This window comes from Ornithorhynchus anatinus, chromosome 10 (assembly GCF_004115215.2).
Source record: "Ornithorhynchus anatinus isolate Pmale09 chromosome 10, mOrnAna1.pri.v4, whole genome shotgun sequence".
In the NCBI taxonomy this organism is placed as follows: domain Eukaryota; kingdom Metazoa; phylum Chordata; class Mammalia; order Monotremata; family Ornithorhynchidae; genus Ornithorhynchus; species Ornithorhynchus anatinus.
In genome coordinates, this window is record NC_041737.1 from 51,038,433 (window position 1) to 51,055,177 (window position 16,745).

Here is a 16,745-nt window from a genome sequence, read left to right on the forward strand (position 1 = left end):
TCCCGGCTCCGTCACTTGTCTGCTGTGCGATCTTGGACAAATCACTGGACTTCTCTGGGCCTCAGTTATCTCATCTGTAAAATGGGGATTAAGACTGTGAGCCCCATATGGAACAGGGATTGTGTCCAACCAGATTAGCTTGTATCTACTCCAGAGCTTAGAACAGTGCTTGACACACAGTAAGCGCTAAACAAATACCACAGTTACTACTGCTCATTTAGAGTGTTTCCGTGGGAGATCCCGTCTCCCGTCTCTCACTCGCTCCATCCCTCGTCCCGATCTTTCTTAACGTGGATTCCACCTCCAAGCCAACGGACTCAGTGGCAAGACGGTGGTCAAGGGACACTCGATGGCTGAAATACAAAATTTCCAGACCTGAAGAGTCCTGCACCCCATGTCCAAACCATACAGAGGACAGACCGGCCGAAGACCGGACTGTCCAGTAAAAAACTGGTATGTTGTTTAACCCTACAGAGGATAGAGGAAGTTGGAGGGGAACAACAAAGGAAATGGAGGGAACAACCATTTCTCCAAAGAAAACAGACCTTTTGGTAACGAGGAAAAGCGAAAGAGCTGGCCAGAAAACACACCTATTGAAGTGTGGCGAAATTTCAATCTAGTTATCCTGCCTCATTTTCTTTATAATGTGCATTAATTTTATTGTTCGTTCTCCCCTGCTGGTTCCGTGATTTATACAACGAGACCTCCCAAGACAACACTCCCTGAGTGATTGCTGTTTGTGCTGCATGATATGCTCACACTCTGTAGACATGTGCACACGCTTCACTCGCTATATCTATATATGCATGTACGCATAAATATGCAAAATGCGCAGAGAACATTCACCCGGTGAAGCGTTACGCTAAACGGGAAGATTATTGTGTAGCACGGAACCAAGAGGGGAGACTGCACCCAAAAATTCATCCACATTAATGCACGAGAATATTAAGATAGACTGATTTCTTTCTGATCAGCACTCCTCAACCTGCTAGGCAGGGTCTGAAGCAATGTCATTATTATGTTGGACCCACGTAGTTCTTATGCAGAAATCCTGGAGGGGATGTAGAGGAAAGAGGAGAGATAATCGAATGCACACAAACACAAACACACACCCGCACACAGGCACCATCACACCATCTCTATTGTTGCGTATTGAAGTCCCTTTCACTGAAAATAGCAAAAAAAAAAAAAAAAGAATGCTCCTAAGCTATGACCTTACTCCTTCTCAAGCCTCTCTCTGCTTCTCCCACTCTCCATTCTCTCCCCCAGCCTCTGTTCTGACCTTCCCTCCACAGAGACGACGGGCCTCGGGCTTGTCTAGAGAAGAGTTTTCTCCAAAAATAAAGCTGTCATTTCTAGTGACAAAAACCGCTTGGGTTCAAACATCAGTGGTGTGTGTTTCATAGATCTCTTTCCTGTTGGTCTGAGCTTTGTGGTGAGCCGAAGAGCGATTCTCGCTGATGTTTCAAAACCGAGGAGAGAAACCCCCCAAACGGAAAGACTGATTAAGAGAAAAAATAGTGGAGCTACAAAACCCCTTGTAAGTGGATTTAAAAATCAAGGGAACAAAACCTTCCTGGTGATTGAGATTGACATGGCATAGAACCTGGTGAAACCATTTCAGGCTATTATATCAAACCTTTTGAGTTTGTCAGTCATGTTTTAGAGAACACTTTATCCGGTAATTCTCAAGCCAGACACATTTTAAGGGGCATTCTATCGGACTGGGTCAGATTCACTTAAATTAGCCCATCGAAATGTTTTCTGGTAAAGCTACTTAAAGCCCACAGAGACTTATCAAGCTGGGGTATTGGGTTTATTTTATCGCTGTGACACGTCTCGAGGATCGTTTTTATGATTAGAACAACCTATGTTGTGTATAGAAACCGGAATCTGAACCAATAAAGAGTCAGCCACTCTCAAGATTTAAAACCTACTAAAGCCAAGTGGGATAATATATCCATAGGAACAGACATCTTTTCGATGAATAGTGTTTTCCCATTAATCATATGGAAATCTCCCTTTGTTGTATGCATGCAACTATTTAAATGTGTGAGATCATGGAGCGGGGCCCAGGAATTCACAGAAAAAACTAGTAAAGAATGATCAGGGCTATGAAAAGCTCTGCCGGATGTTGAGAGACATGCAAGGGACATGGAAGGTTGGAATCTATCAATCCATCCATCCATCTACCCGTCCATCCACCCATTTCTTTAATGGTATTTGTTAAATGTTTACCATGTGCCAGACACTCTACTAAGCACTGAGGTAGATACAAGATAATGAGGTTGGACACAGTCCCTGTCCCACATAGGGCTCACAACTTTAATCCCCATTCTACAGTTGAGGTAACTGAATCATCCAGAAGTTACTGCACAGAAGTTACTTGACTTGCCCAAGGTCATACAGCAAACAAGCAGCAGGGTCGGGATTATTAGAACCCACATCCTCTGACTCCCAGACCCGTGTTCTTTCCACCTGGCAACACTGCTGCTCGCTCCCAAAATGTCTTTAGAGAGGCAGGAGAATGAGCAGAGTGTAGACTTGTGCTTCGGGGTTGAAGACGCCCCAGAAAAGATAGAAACCGTAAACTGTCCAATGCCCACCGAGAGACAGAGTGAAATGAGAATTCTGACTGATGTAAGATGGCAGGTTGTACAGGCAAGACTGGACAGGGCAAGTGTGGACTTCCTCCTGGTTTTATATCGGAAAAGTTTAGTTTTGGGCTAGTCTCCGACGGCACTGGATTCCTCCTGTCCCACACTTCTATTTTAAGTGTACAGCTTTGCTCCACCTAGGTTCCTGCTATCGAATTCCGAGACTTGGAAGCGGTGCCCGTGTTTACAGGGACGTAGGAAGGAAAGGCAATAGATCTGAAGCCAGCGGGGGGTTCAGGGGACCCCCTGGAGAAACACTCGGTACAGGCAGATTTCCACAAACTATTGCATACGACAGCAGCGTGTCATGCTGCGTTCCCTGCGTCAGGCAAGTGACATCACGTGCGCCTCGGTGCCTGGCAAATGCAAGAAGGAACTGCTGCCTTTTCCATTTAACCCTGCTTCTGGTTGGATGGATTTTGGTTGGGTTGTTCCAGAGAGGACTAGGGGAAAGGACTCAATCTAGTTCTGGTAGATGGTCATTTAATCAATTAATCAATCAATCATATTTATTGAGCGCTTACTTTGTACAGGGCACTGGACTACGCACTTGGGAGAATAGAATAAAACAGAATTAGCAGACGTGTTCCCTCCCCAAAACGAGTTCGCGGTCATTTCCACCCAAATTCCATTTCTTGGATTTAGAAATCTCCCCCACCCCGCAATCCCTGTAATTTAATGTCTTACCTGTGACCATGTAACAGTAAGGTTCGTATTCATTAAGCATTTATTAGGCACTGCACTGAGCAGTGGGGTAAAGACAAGAAAATTAGGTTGGATTCGGTCCCTGTTCCATACGGGGCTCTCAGACCAAGGGAGAGGGAGGATCTGACTTTAATTCCTATTTTACAGACGAGGATATTGAGATACAAAGAATTTAAGTGACTTGCTCAAGGTCACACGGCAGGCAACTGGAGAAGCCACGATTAGAATCCAGGACTTCGGACTCCCAGTCCTGTGCTCTTTCCAATGCACGCTGCTTCTACCAATATTCCCCCAATTTCTGTATTTTACATGATATTTCCGTACATGAAAATTATAACTTTGAGAATGAAAGCCTCCTTTTCCCTTACCTACGATGATGAATTAACATATGTAACAAAATTGAATGTGGGTATTCCGCAAAAACCCGAAGCATCTAGAGTCTAAAAACTTCACTTTTTAAAAAAACCCCCACAAATGCCTAACTATGACAATTACCTGTCAGCACTTCTTTCCTGGGAGGATACGGTGTTGCCACGGACGGGGGAATCTTGACCTTTCAAGGTGAAAAAGCATCAGCCAGACTGATTTTGGCAAACCCTAGTGAAACCATAAAAGCACTTTGCATCTCGATAATTCCTTTCCTGTGGAGATAACAGAGATATAAACTCATAAAATCTTTACTATTTCAAAGCTAGAATGATGTGCATCTAGAAGCTTGTCTCCTCTTAAAATAAATATTTGGGCCCTTTGAGGTATGGGATTCTTTTGAACTTTCCATTTTTTAACCAGCTTTTGCCTTCCTGGATTGATCCAGGCCCAGAAACCGTCCCGCAGAAGCTAGACTTGGAATGCAACGGGTTCGTCCAATTCAGATGGACTCGGCTTTACCTTCAGGTTCCCCGCGGACCAAGCCACGGTGCTCAGTGCTCTTTCTAGCCGACGAGGTTAAGATGGCAGAAATCTATCATCTGCCCACAGACGGCGGCATCAGATAACCAGTGAACCCCCTTGAGAACACCCCACGGGACTTTGTCGGCCGAAGTCACGGACATATCAATCCGTCAATCCGAAAGTGGTATATACCATGTGCAGAGCACTGTACTGAGCGCTTGGGAGAGTACAGTAGAGTTAGCAGACACGTTTCCTGCCCACAACGAGCTTACATGTGACATGATGTGCCGCGTTGGCCTAGTGGAGAGAGCACAGGCTTGGGAGTCAGAGGACCTGGGTTCTAATCCCGGCCCTGCCAGGTGTCTGCCTGTGTGAGCTTGGGCAGGTCACTTCACTTCTCTACGCCTCGGTTACCTCATCTGTAAAATGGGGATTAAGACCGTGAGCCCTGTGTGGGACAGGGACTGTGACCTTGAATGTACCCGAGCACTTAGAACAGACCTTGACGCATAGTGAGCACTTAGCAAATCCCACAGTTATTATCATTATTATTATTACGGGACCCCAGTGCAACAGGGCACTTTGTACGATATTATTTATTCTGACCCAGGGCTTTTTGATGATATCTGTGAAGTGCTTACTCTGTGTCACGCACTGTTCTAAGCACTGGGGTACAAGTTAATCAGGTGGGACACAGTCCCTATCCCATAAGGGGCTCACAGTCTAAGTAGGTGGGAGGACGGGGATAGAATCACCATTTTGCAATTGAAGAAAATGAGCCCCAGGGAAGTCACTTAATTTCTCTGTGCCTCAGTTACCTCATCTGTAAAATGAGAATTAATATTGTGAGCCCCATTTAGAAGCAGCATGGCGTGGTGAATAGAAGATGGGACTGGGAGTCAGAAAGTCATGGGTTCTAACACCGGCTCCAACACTTGTCTGCTGTGTGACCTTGGGCGAGTCGATTCTCTTCTCTTTGCCTCAGTTATCGCATCTGTAAAATGGGGGTTGAGACAGTGAGCCTCATGTGGGGACAGGGATTGTGTCCAACCTGATTAACCTGTATCTATCCTTGCGCTAAGTACGGGGCCTGGCACTTAGTAAGCACTTTTAACTTTTATTTAAGTGCACCATACTAAGCACTGGGGTAGATACAAGCAAATCGGGTCGACACAGTTCGTACAATAATAACTATGGTACTTGTTAAGTGACTTGCCCAAGCCCACGGAGCAGCCAGGTAGCGGAACAGGGATAAGAACTCAGGTCCTGTGGCTCCCAAGCCTGTGCTTTATCCACGAGGTGACCCTCCTCCCCCTATTTCGCTTGGCATGTACTAAGTGCTTAACAGGTGTCAGAAGTATTATTAAAGTGCGATCCCCCCAGTAAGAGCGGTTTACTTTGCATCTCCATTACCGGCTTCAGAGAGTAGCGTACGGGGATTTCAGTGGGGCCCTCCGCACTGGAATCAGCTTCCTTCCTCAGCTTAAAATTGAAACCGTTATTATGAGCCTGCTATTTTTATTAAAAGCATTGATTATTTCACAACTCACCCTCCGGCTCTTAAATACCATTACCGCAAACCCGGCGGCGCATCTCTCGGCCACTCCGGGCCGTTCCTCCACGATGAGAATCAAAGGTGAAGTCATTCCCATAGCTCCGTGGATTTACTGCAAGAGCGGGAGAGTCCACACCTCCATCCCCCAAGGCCAAACCTCTGCTATGACAACTGGAAAAACACACAGACCCGACGCTCCTTTGCTAATATACGGCTTCTTGCTCGGGTGTGAAAGCTAATTATTAGGGAGTCGATAGGTAAATATGGAATCAGGCTGAGAGAATTGGTCGTGTTCCCAATACTGGGAGAACAAAGAAGACACGCATCGCAATTTTCATCAGATTTCCAGCCATGCAGGGATGAAGGATTGCATGCAAGACGTGCGGTCTGTTGGATAGAGCACGGGCCTGTGAGTCAGAAGGATGCGGGTTCTAAACCCGGCTCTGCCACTTGTCTGCTATGTGACCTAGGCCAAATCACTTCACTTCTCTGGGCCTCAGCTATCTCATCTGTAAAATGGAGATTAAGACCGTGAGCCCCACGAGGGACACGGACTGTGTCCGACCCGATCAGCCCGTTTCTACCCCTGTGCTTAATATAATCATGTTGGTATTTGTTAAGCGCTTCCTATGTACGGAGCACTGTTCTAAGCGCCGGGGTAGATTGTGCCTGGTACATGGTAAGTGATGAAGAAATACCATAAAAAGGGACTAGGAATTAGATAAGGGAGGCAGAGTGGTTTAAGGGATGTCGGGAGCCCCATTTTCTCATCCCGGTTTCACCACTTGCCTGCTAGGTGACCTCGGGCAAGTCACTTATCTGCTCTGTGCCTCAGTTTCCTTATCTGTAAAATGAGGGTAAAATACCTGTTCTTTCTCTCTCTTAGACTGTGAGACCCATGTGGGACTGGATCAGAGTCTGAACTGATGACAGGTATCTATCCCAGTGCTTGATACCTGGTAACCGCTTTAAAATATGACAATAATAAATATTAACAACAATAAAATTTGAGAGTGGCTGACACTGCCCAGACAAGATTGCCCTTCTGATGGGTTCCAAACCCAGAGACAAGAATGATCTTTGGTCCATTTATTCAGCCCCGCTGACGGTTTTGGATTTTCCCTTATGCTTCACTTCTTATCTGGAAGGTTTTGGGGAGATACAAGGTTTGAGGAGATACAGTTGTTGTATTGAGGTGACTGAGGGACCCTATCCTGGTCTGCCTTCCTTTAGGAAGTGGGAAATTCAGGAGGATTCTTTGGAAGAATGGAGAGAGATATTGTTTAAAACTTTGGAATATCCTTTCTGTCCCCCATCCTGTTTTTTACAGGTTCCCTGAGGCTTTGGCAAACTGAGATTTACCATCCCCTAGGATGATTTTGCTGTTGGCTTTCTTTCTGCTTATCCTACAGTCCTGCTTGTGATTGGAGGAGAGGTTAGGCACTCCTTCCTCATTTCCCCTTCTCCCACTCCCTTCTACAGGGGAAAGAGCCCGGGCTTGGGAGTCAGAGGTCATGGGTTCGAATCCTGACTCTGCCCCTTGTCAGCTGTGTGACTGTGGGCAAGTCACTTCACTTCTCCGTGCCTCAGTTCCCTCATCTGTAAAATGGGGATGAAGACTGGGAGCCTCACGTGGGACAACCTGGTTACCCTCTATCTACCCCAGCGCTTAGAACAGTGCTTTGCACGAAGTAAGCACTTAACAAATACCAACATTATTATTATTATTATAAGCACCATTTATTCACACCTCCTTCAGCCCCACGGCGCCTTTGTACATATCCATAATTTATTTATATTACTATCTCATTCCCCCGCTAGACTGGAAGCTCAATGAGGGCAGGGAACATTGCTACCGACTCTCTTGTATGGAGCTCTACAAAATGTTTAGTAGAGTGTTCTGCACAGAGTAAGTGCTCAATAAATAATTGATTGATGGATGGATTGTTACTAGAACTCCTTTCCAATGTGTACCTTAAAGAAGAAATATGACAGCAGGGTTCTCATGGGAAAATCTCCAGGTTACCAATTCAGATCATCCTGAACCTTGGAGGATATGAAGCCGATCTCTGATAGATTCCCCAAATGATAGAACTCAACCCCAGTAGATATTATCCCTTTCCTCTTGAGCTATTTGATCCACGTATTTCCAGGAAACACACTCCACAGGGTCCTGGTTCATTCACGCTCAACTATTCCAAGTATTTGCTTTTTGTAAGAGCTGTTGAATGCCAAATAGCCAGGATGAAACTTTAAAAGTCAGGATGAGTTTGTTCTGACTACAGCGGAAAGAATTTGGCTTGGGTCTGGATAGAAGCACTAAGATCTTTATAGGAGATTCAAGCACCCAGAGGAACAAATCAATCCACAGTGTCAGTGTCTATTGATCGCTTACTGTGCACAGAGTCTTGAACTATGCGCTTGGGAGGGTACAATAAAACAGAGTGAGTAGACACATTACCTGCCCGCATTGAGTTTACAATCTGGAGGACATATTCTAAGCCTGGTAACACGCTTTCTCCCTTAAAAATTTAAGATCAGATCATAGAAGCTAGAAACTGAAACTAGGATTTGTTTTCTTTTTACCAGTTTTCCCTTCAGTTTCAGTGATGTTGGTTTTGGGGGATTTTTGTGGATTTCTTTTTGCTTTTTTTTTCTGACAAACATTTCCCCTCTGGTTTGTTATTTCATCTCTGTCAAGGAGAATGGTTATCTTAATAACACAAAATAAATAGCAACGCAGGTCGAATCTTTATCTCACCAACCTCAGAGTGTTGTTTGAAAGCAACAAAACAGCAGAAGAGCTGGAAGCAAGTGGCTCACGTCCTCAAACCTAGTCCCAGATGCCTGGTGTGTATTATCAGCAGTCAGAAAAATTCAGAGGTAGCATTCATAGATTGTCTATCCTTGGAATTGATTTGTTTTCATGCTCAGGGGCGGCAGAGGTTAGCTCCTCATGGGCAGGGAACGTGTCTGCTAATTCTGTTGCATTGTACTCTCCCAATTGCTTAGTACAGAGCTCTGCACATAGAAAGCGCTCAATAAATACCCTTGATTGATTAATTGGGTCATCATGTCCAGGATGGCAGTCAGGTTGGCAACGGGACTTGGACTACGAGGACCGATGAGTATTGGAATGGATTTTCACAGGATGAAGATGTGTTCTTTGGAGAGCAGTTTTGATAAACCCAAGGTAGTGCCTTTCACTCTGGTTTGGCATTAGTACACTTTAGCCCAAAGGTAAGGGAATGGATTATACTTCTGAGCTCAGGCGGCTGTGATTTTTTGCTTTTCTTCATTTGCACTATGTTTATCCAACATCCATCCCTACTGGAAATCTCCACAGATAAAGAGATTTTCAGACAGCATCTACACACTGGAATTACCCACTCGGGGAGCCAACCACCATTCACAGGGAGGGGGAATATCTCCTTTCGAAGTCTAAGTAATTGTTGAAAACTGGTCCAGTGATCTCACCCCTCAATCTATCCAAAAACTAAGGCATAAGCCCTTCAAAGGCGATGCAATTTATTTTTCCTGCATCTTTGTCTGTTTTTTTTTCCCCCCAAAATGTTCCAATGTTGTGCTCATTCAAGCAAGATGGCACCTGCTGCTCTTCTGTATTTGTGATCCAACAGAAAAATATGTGAGTTATAGTGTGGGATTTCCAAGCTGGTCCCTCCCATTATGTAGCTTCCTTAAAGTAATGGGGGGGGGGGGGGGGGGAGAGACTTTCCCCAATCTTCATTGCCTCATTTTCCTCCCTTTTCCTTTCTGTTTACAAAGAACCACTCCCTAAAATGAGAGGCAACTGATCCAGTGTAGGGCAAAGATTGACTTGCAGAGATTGAAGATTTTCAGGCGTGTTTGTGCAAAATTCTGCTAATTCTGTTGCATTGTGCTCTCCCAAGGGCTTAGTACAGAGCTCTGCACATAGAAAGCGCTTAATAAATACCACTGATTGATTAATTGGGTCATCATGTCCAGGATGGCAGTCAGGTTGGCAACGGGACTTGGACTACGAGGACTGATGAGTGTTGGAATGGGTTTTCACAGGATGACAGGTTCCCTACGGGTATTAGGTGTGCTCTTCTTTCTAGCAAAAAGTCTCAGTGGAGACTCAGTTGATGTTTGAATTTGGGCTCCTTAAAACTGTGCTGAATGGACACTCCCTAGTTTCAACCTGTGTCTATCCATGGACATTTCATGTTGTGTCTTCCTACTCCCTTCTTGTCCCCTGTCTCTCAGCTATAGTGCAGCTGGCAGAGAAAAGAGTGAGGTTGGCACTGTGCCAGCCACTAGCACTATAATCAACTCCTCCTTGCAGGTTTCTGGTCATGAAGTCTCACAAGTGAGACTCATCCATTATCCCCAACGAGAAACTCCATCATCATCATTCAACAGCTTTGACACTCAGTGGATTTTTTTCCATCCTGGAACTTTTTTTTCTTTCACATCAATAGCAGAACATCCTCCATTCTTCTAACAGTGGTTTGTTTTAGATTTTCCCAAAGACTAAAATTTGCCTCGTAAAAAATATTTTTCTCTGTGAGAAGTCTCTTAGTTTGTGAGATATTTTTGTTGTCGTTGTTTCTCTTACCCTGGTCGATATGGGCTACTATATATGGGCTATTTATATGCACTAAGGTTTAGGTTTGGAAACCTAAATGATCTGGGGAGGGGCAAACAAGAAGGTCAGGGTTTTTTATAATGGTCCTATGGTCTCCAACCTTCAGATTAGGTTTCGATGTACTTAATAGTGCTTGGATTAAGGAATCTTATGGCCGCTCAAAACCAAGTGATTGCAAGGGAAGCAGTGTGGTCTAGTGGAAATAACACTGGGCTGGGAGTCAGAGGACGTGGGTTCTGTTTCCGGATCTTCCGCTTGTCTGCTGTGTGACCTTGGGCAAGTCACTTCACTCCTCTGTGCCTCAGTTACCTCATCTATAAAATGGGAAATAAGACGGTGAGCCCCGTGTGAGGCATGGACTGTTTCCAACTTGATTAGCTTGTGTCTACCCCAGTACTTAGTACACTGCCTGGCACACAGTAAGCTCTTAACAAATATCATAAAAAAGAGGCCCAGTGTAGCCAAGAAGCTGATGCAAGAAGACCAATAGAGCACTATGGAAAAGAGAGAAGGCGGTGAATCATTCATGGGGCAACTGCCCATGAGGAAGTGAGTTCAAACTTGATCAGAATCAATTCATCAGTCATCATCAAATGGCACCTAGATTGCAAGCTCGTTGGGGGCGGGCAACCTTCCTAACAACTCTGTTATATTGAGTCAAACAGCGCTGAAAAATGTGATTGATTGATTGATTACTGATTGATTGAGGGGGGAAAGAGGATGGAATTTTTTTTCCTTGCTTTTTCCATCACTACACCCAGTTTTGTTAGAGCCCGGGATCAGCTACAAGATTACAATTACCCAGTATTCTTGGGGAATTTTTGTCTTTTCCCGAAATAGGCAAAGGGGAGATTCTGACGGGGCTCTGGCCTCACGTTCGTCCCCGTTTGGTTGATTAGATAAACGTTTAATTAATGGGTGGCTGGCAGGGGAATGCTACTAGGAATTAAACCCGTTGAAGCTTTTGGGAGATTATCCAGAGCTAGCACATACAGGCCTGATGCCAACTGGAAACATCAGGCGTGTCCTGGGCATGATACAGCCATGAAAACAAAGCCAAACACCTAGGATCTAATAGAAATCAGGCAGCAGGCCCAACGAGAAGAGTCATAAACTCTCTTTTCTATTCCTTTCCAGTGGGACAGTGGATTTTTCTACATGAGACGTCTTGGCATTTGATTTTCAGCCATTGTACCCGGGCTCTGGCAGGAATTGTGAGGTTTAGCGTGGAGACGTTTCTGTGTCTTTTACAACTGCACTCTCCCAAGATCTTAGTACCTAATGATTTGCACCCGGGAAGTGCTCAATCGATACTACTGATTGATCGATGGATTGATGAGATTTTGCCAGCGGAAGCAGCGGGAGTGGTGTAAGAAAGTGGCCTAGTGGTAAGAACACAGGGCTGGGAGGCAGACGGTACTGATTCCGATCCCGGCTCCACTGTTTCCTGGCTGTTGTGATCTTGGACAAGTCAGGTAAATTCTCTGTGATTCAGTTTTTCATCTGCAAAATGGGGATTAAATATCTTTTCTCCCTCCCTCTTAGAGCATGAGCCCCAGGTGGGACGAGGACTGTGCCCCCTCTGATTATAGGGTATGTATCCTAGAGCTTAGTAAAGTGCTTGACACATAGTGCATGCTTAACAAATAGCACAATATCATTATTATGATTATCATCAGTATTATTATTGTTGTTATTGTTGCCGTGAGAACGGCAGCGTTCGATCAGAAACTTCCAACCACGGGGCCTGAGCCAACTTTGATATCTGGACAATCTGGATTCACCCGAGTGTGTTCAAAGCAGCGCATTAACCAATTTGGAGCAATTAAACCATAGCTGACTTTTTTTTTTGACTATAATACAAATCCCCAAGCCCTCAAGACAGAAATGAGACATTGATGCTGATTCGAGTACAGCTGCCTAATCATGTACAACTCCACTGTTCTCCAAGGGTAAATTTCATTTCCTTTGTCCTTATTTTTTTTTCCAAATTATAGTCACTGAATGGAAACAGGCCGCTTTTGTGAAGGTCTGATTATCCGCCAGACAGGTTTTGCTCAGCCCCTCTCTTCAAAACTGTTTCCCATTTCCATCTTAAATGAATATATTCCTCTTCTTCCTCCTCCTTCATCTCGTTCTCCCTTTGTTCTTCCTCCGCCGCAGTCGCTATTGGTAGGGCGCACCAAGGGACATTCACCACACTCTTTATAAGCACGTTTTATTCCAGACATCAAGGACTAGAGGGATAACCATCCTGCTCAACTCCATGGCCTAGTGGAAAGACGCTGGGGCCTAGGACCCAAATTCTACTCCTGGCTCTGCCTCTTGTCTGCAGTGTGATCTTGGGCAAGTCACTCAACTTTTCTGCCCCTCTGTTTCCTCACCTGCAAAATGGGGATTGAACTACTCCCTCCTACCTAGACTGTGAGGTCCATATGGGACGGAGACTATATCCAACCTGATTATCTTGTATCTGCCCATTCATTCATTCAGTCATATTTATTGAGCGCTTACTGCGTGCAGAGCACTAAGCACTCGGGAGAGTACAACATAACCATAAACAGGCACATTCCCTGCCCACATTGAGCTTACAGTCTAGAGGGGAAGGCGGACATCAATATACATTACAGATACGTACATAGGTGCCGTGGGGCTGGAAAGGGGGGTGAATAAAGGGAGCAAGTCAGGGCAATGTGGAAGGGAGTGGGAGAAGAGGAAAGGAGGGCTTAGTCAGGGAAGGCCTCAAGGAGGGGATGTGCCTTCCATAAGGCTCTGAAGGAGGGAAGGTAATTGTCTAACTCTAGACTATAAGCTCGCTGTGGGCAGGGAACGCTGCTGTTTTACTGTTATATTGTACTCCCCCAAGCTCTTGGTACAGGGCTCTACACAAAGTAAGCACTCAATAAATATGATTGACTGCTTAGAACAGAGTTTGGCACATAGTAAGCACTTAACAAATGACATAAACATTATTTCACCTGGATGGATAGGAGTATTAATTGGGCACAGTGAGACCTCTCCCATCAAGCATCCTCCCTTTGATCTATTACTCTTCCAGTTGAGGTCATTACCACTCCCATTCCAGATTCCTTCACAGTAAGTGGATTCTGTTCTGTTTTTGGCTCGTCAACTAACTAGCCCCCTGATTTTCCTTCCCAAGGCTCATGGTCTCCCTAACATTCTCTGTTATGATTTTCAGAATGTATTGTGTCCTGGTGGTTGGTTATACGCACAAAACCCCAATATCACAGGGAGAGATATACAACAATTATCTGCCAAAAGCCAATTCTGGCACTCTAATTAGCTGGGTTTGCTTTATGAATTGTTTTCAAAGCCCATTTCATTACACTTGAGTCATGCCTTTATATCCTGCAGAGAATGAATTTGTCCGAGAGCCAGACCTGGCTCTGAATACATTTAGGTTTGTTACCTAGATCGCTCTCACTCTTGCTCCTTGGATCAAATCTGGGAATGCTGTGTACTTCGCTAGAACTGAACTTGGGCACTTTGATAAAATGGTAGAAAAGGGAATTCGGGATGGGTAAGGCAGATGGGTATCGGACTTGACCAATTCTGGTATTTCTTCAGGAATAAATTCAGTTTGAGATGGTTTCAGGAATGGAAAATTCCTGTTTTCCTTTTAAATCCTGCATCCCTGGCAGCCCCTTTTCTTATAAAGACCTGTTTTAACCAAGTGTCCGTGGACTTTAGAGGGAGACTATGGGACCTGGTGGAAAGACCAAGAGATTAGGAGTCAGGAGACCCAGGTTCCCATCCTACCTCTGCCACTGGCCTCCGTGTGACCTTGGACAAGTCACTTATTCTCTCTTGTTCTCAGTTTCCTCATCGGTACAAAGGAGATTAAATACCTGCTCTGTCCCTTCTTAGACTGTGAGCCCTGTGTGGTAGAGGGACCGGGATTTGATGATCTTGTATCTCCAGACTTCTTCCAGTTCATTGTGGGCAGGGATCATGTCCCACGTCTACCAACTCTGTTGTATTGTACTCTTCCAAGCCTTTAGTACACTGCTGTGTTCTCAATAAGCGCTCAAGAAATGCCACTGACTGAATAAGGGAGGTATTGGCAGCAGTGATAAATGGCTGCCCATAGAAGGGCGGGGGCAGAGGCGAACGAGGATGAGGCAAGATTGAGAGAGAATGACAACAAATCCCTCCTCCTTATTACTTTTTTCCAGTATCTTCTTTCAATCAATCCATCTAGAGTATTCACTAAGCACCTCATTCGTGCGGGGAACTGTCCCAAGCATTTGGGAGAGTATAATAGACTCAGTAGGCAAGATCTCCTGGTACTAAAAGATTTACAGTCTAGTGGGGCAGACTGCCATAAAAAATATTTACAAACAGAATAATGAAAATGAATAATTGAATCTACAGTTGAATAAATGAATACACAGAGGTGCTCAGGACGGGTATATTTGGATAAACACCAGAGAAGCGGTGTGGCCTAGTGGAAAGAGCAGGGGCTTGGCAGTCAGAGGACCTGAGTTCTACTCCCGGCTCTGCCACTTTCCCACTGTGTGACCTGGGGCAAGGCACTTAACTTCCCTGGGCCTCAGTTTCCTCCTCTGTAAAATGGAGATTACATACATGTTCTGCATCCTACTTAGACTGTGAACCCCATGTGGGACAGAGACTCTATCTGACCTAATTATCTTGCAAGTATCCCAGGGTTTAGAACCATGTTTGGCTCCTAGCACTTAACAAATATCATAATTTGTTAAGGCTGATGCTTTTACAGGACTTAGACTGTTGGGAATTAATCGGGTATAGGAACACCAACCCCTTTTCTACTGGCTTCTGCCTTTCTGCGATGCCACATTCATGCTCTGCCGATCCTTATCATTTTTGTACTTTCAGGTCCTGGAGAAACCAAGAAATGGTAAGTTTGTTCTGGAGAGAGGTTATCCTGGCTATGAAATTGGGATTTTACTTGCATAATGTCATTTGGTTCCTATTTGAATAGCAGAAAATTGTCAATCTCCGAGGGCGTGTGGAGCAGAACCACTTTGAAATACTTAATAACAAAGGGATGGCATTTGCTCTCCCCTCTGTCACACATTAAAAGGTTAAGAGATTACAAAAGAATGAAAAAGACTCAACACATTCAAAGCCTAATGGGAAATAGACCAATCCCCATCTTTTGCAATCACTGTGGGAACCAATGGACCCGGGTGCCGCTGTATTCCAACCGGAAGGGTCATGGAATAGTGGCTAGAGCCTTCTGACCTGGGAGTCAGAAGGTCATTGGTTCTAGTCCTGACTCTGCCTCTTGTCTGCTGTGTGACCTTGTGCAAGTCACTTCACTTCTCTGTGCCTCAGTCACATCATCTGGAAAATGGAGATTGGAGACTGGGAGCCCCACATGGAACAGGGACTGTGTCCAACCCAATTTGCTTGTATCCACCCCAGCGCATAGTACAGAGTCTGGCAAATAGTAAGCACTTAACAAATACCATTATTATTGTTATTATAAGCCAATATCTAGGGACCTGGGTTCTAAACACCTTTAAGCATAGAGCCATTTGAGAGATGGAGCAGCTCTACACTGTAAGCTCCTTGTGAGCAGGGAATATGTCTGCCTACTTTTATATTGTATTCTTCCAACCACTGAGCACGAGTGCTTTCCACATGGAAAGTGCTCAGTAAATATGACTGACTGACTCTTATGCCTCTCCTTTCTACCCTCCTCTGATTGTCTAGTGAGAGATTTGATCAGTAAAGAAGCTAGTCTAGAAGCTGCAGGCATGAATTCAAGTTCTCTTTACCTGATGCGGTGGAGAGTGGCGGAACCTGGTGAGGACAAGGAGGAGGCCGGAGAGGCAGTCCCGGTGAACGTGGGTTGACGCCTATGCCCATTTTGGGGTCCGCCTGAATTTTGGTGGGCCAACCGATTTTTAAGGGTTGTTTTCCAAGTTGTCCTTTGACACTGGCAAAGTGCTTTACAATTGTTCACATCCAATATTACCCACACTGAGCAATTTTCAAAACTGAAGGCCAGAATGTTAAGTGATTTAGCAAAGGTCGCCCTGTTAAGGAGAGGAGGATTGTACCACTGGCCTTCAAATTCCACCAGACACTGCTTTTAGAGAAGAACGGACAACCAGAAGCTACCGACAAACACTGATGGATCAAATTTTAAATCGTGAGGTGACTCATAACAGTAGATAATTCAGTAATGGTTTCAAAATAAAATCTTTCATTCTTTGAAGTATTCCTCTGCTACCGTTACTTTGCCATCCGGGAATCCATTTAACCTGAAAGGGGCTTCTCCATCATCACCATTCAT

The 16,745-nt window shown here is 44.9% G+C and overlaps 1 protein-coding gene across 2 annotated transcripts in view; it reads left to right on the forward strand.

Moving 5' to 3' along the window:
• The window catches only part of CHRM2 (cholinergic receptor muscarinic 2), a 90,790-nt gene that overhangs the window by 65,012 nt on the left and 9,033 nt on the right, over window positions 1–16,745 (forward strand). Inside the window, exon 2 of one of the 2 annotated variants that reach the window (XM_007671250.2) lies at window positions 11,984–12,031. The exons of the other annotated variant lie outside the window; for it this stretch is intronic. The gene's annotated coding sequence lies outside the window, so the exon portion shown is untranslated. The remainder of the gene's footprint in view (window positions 1–11,983; window positions 12,032–16,745) is intronic. 2 annotated transcript variants of the gene reach the window in all.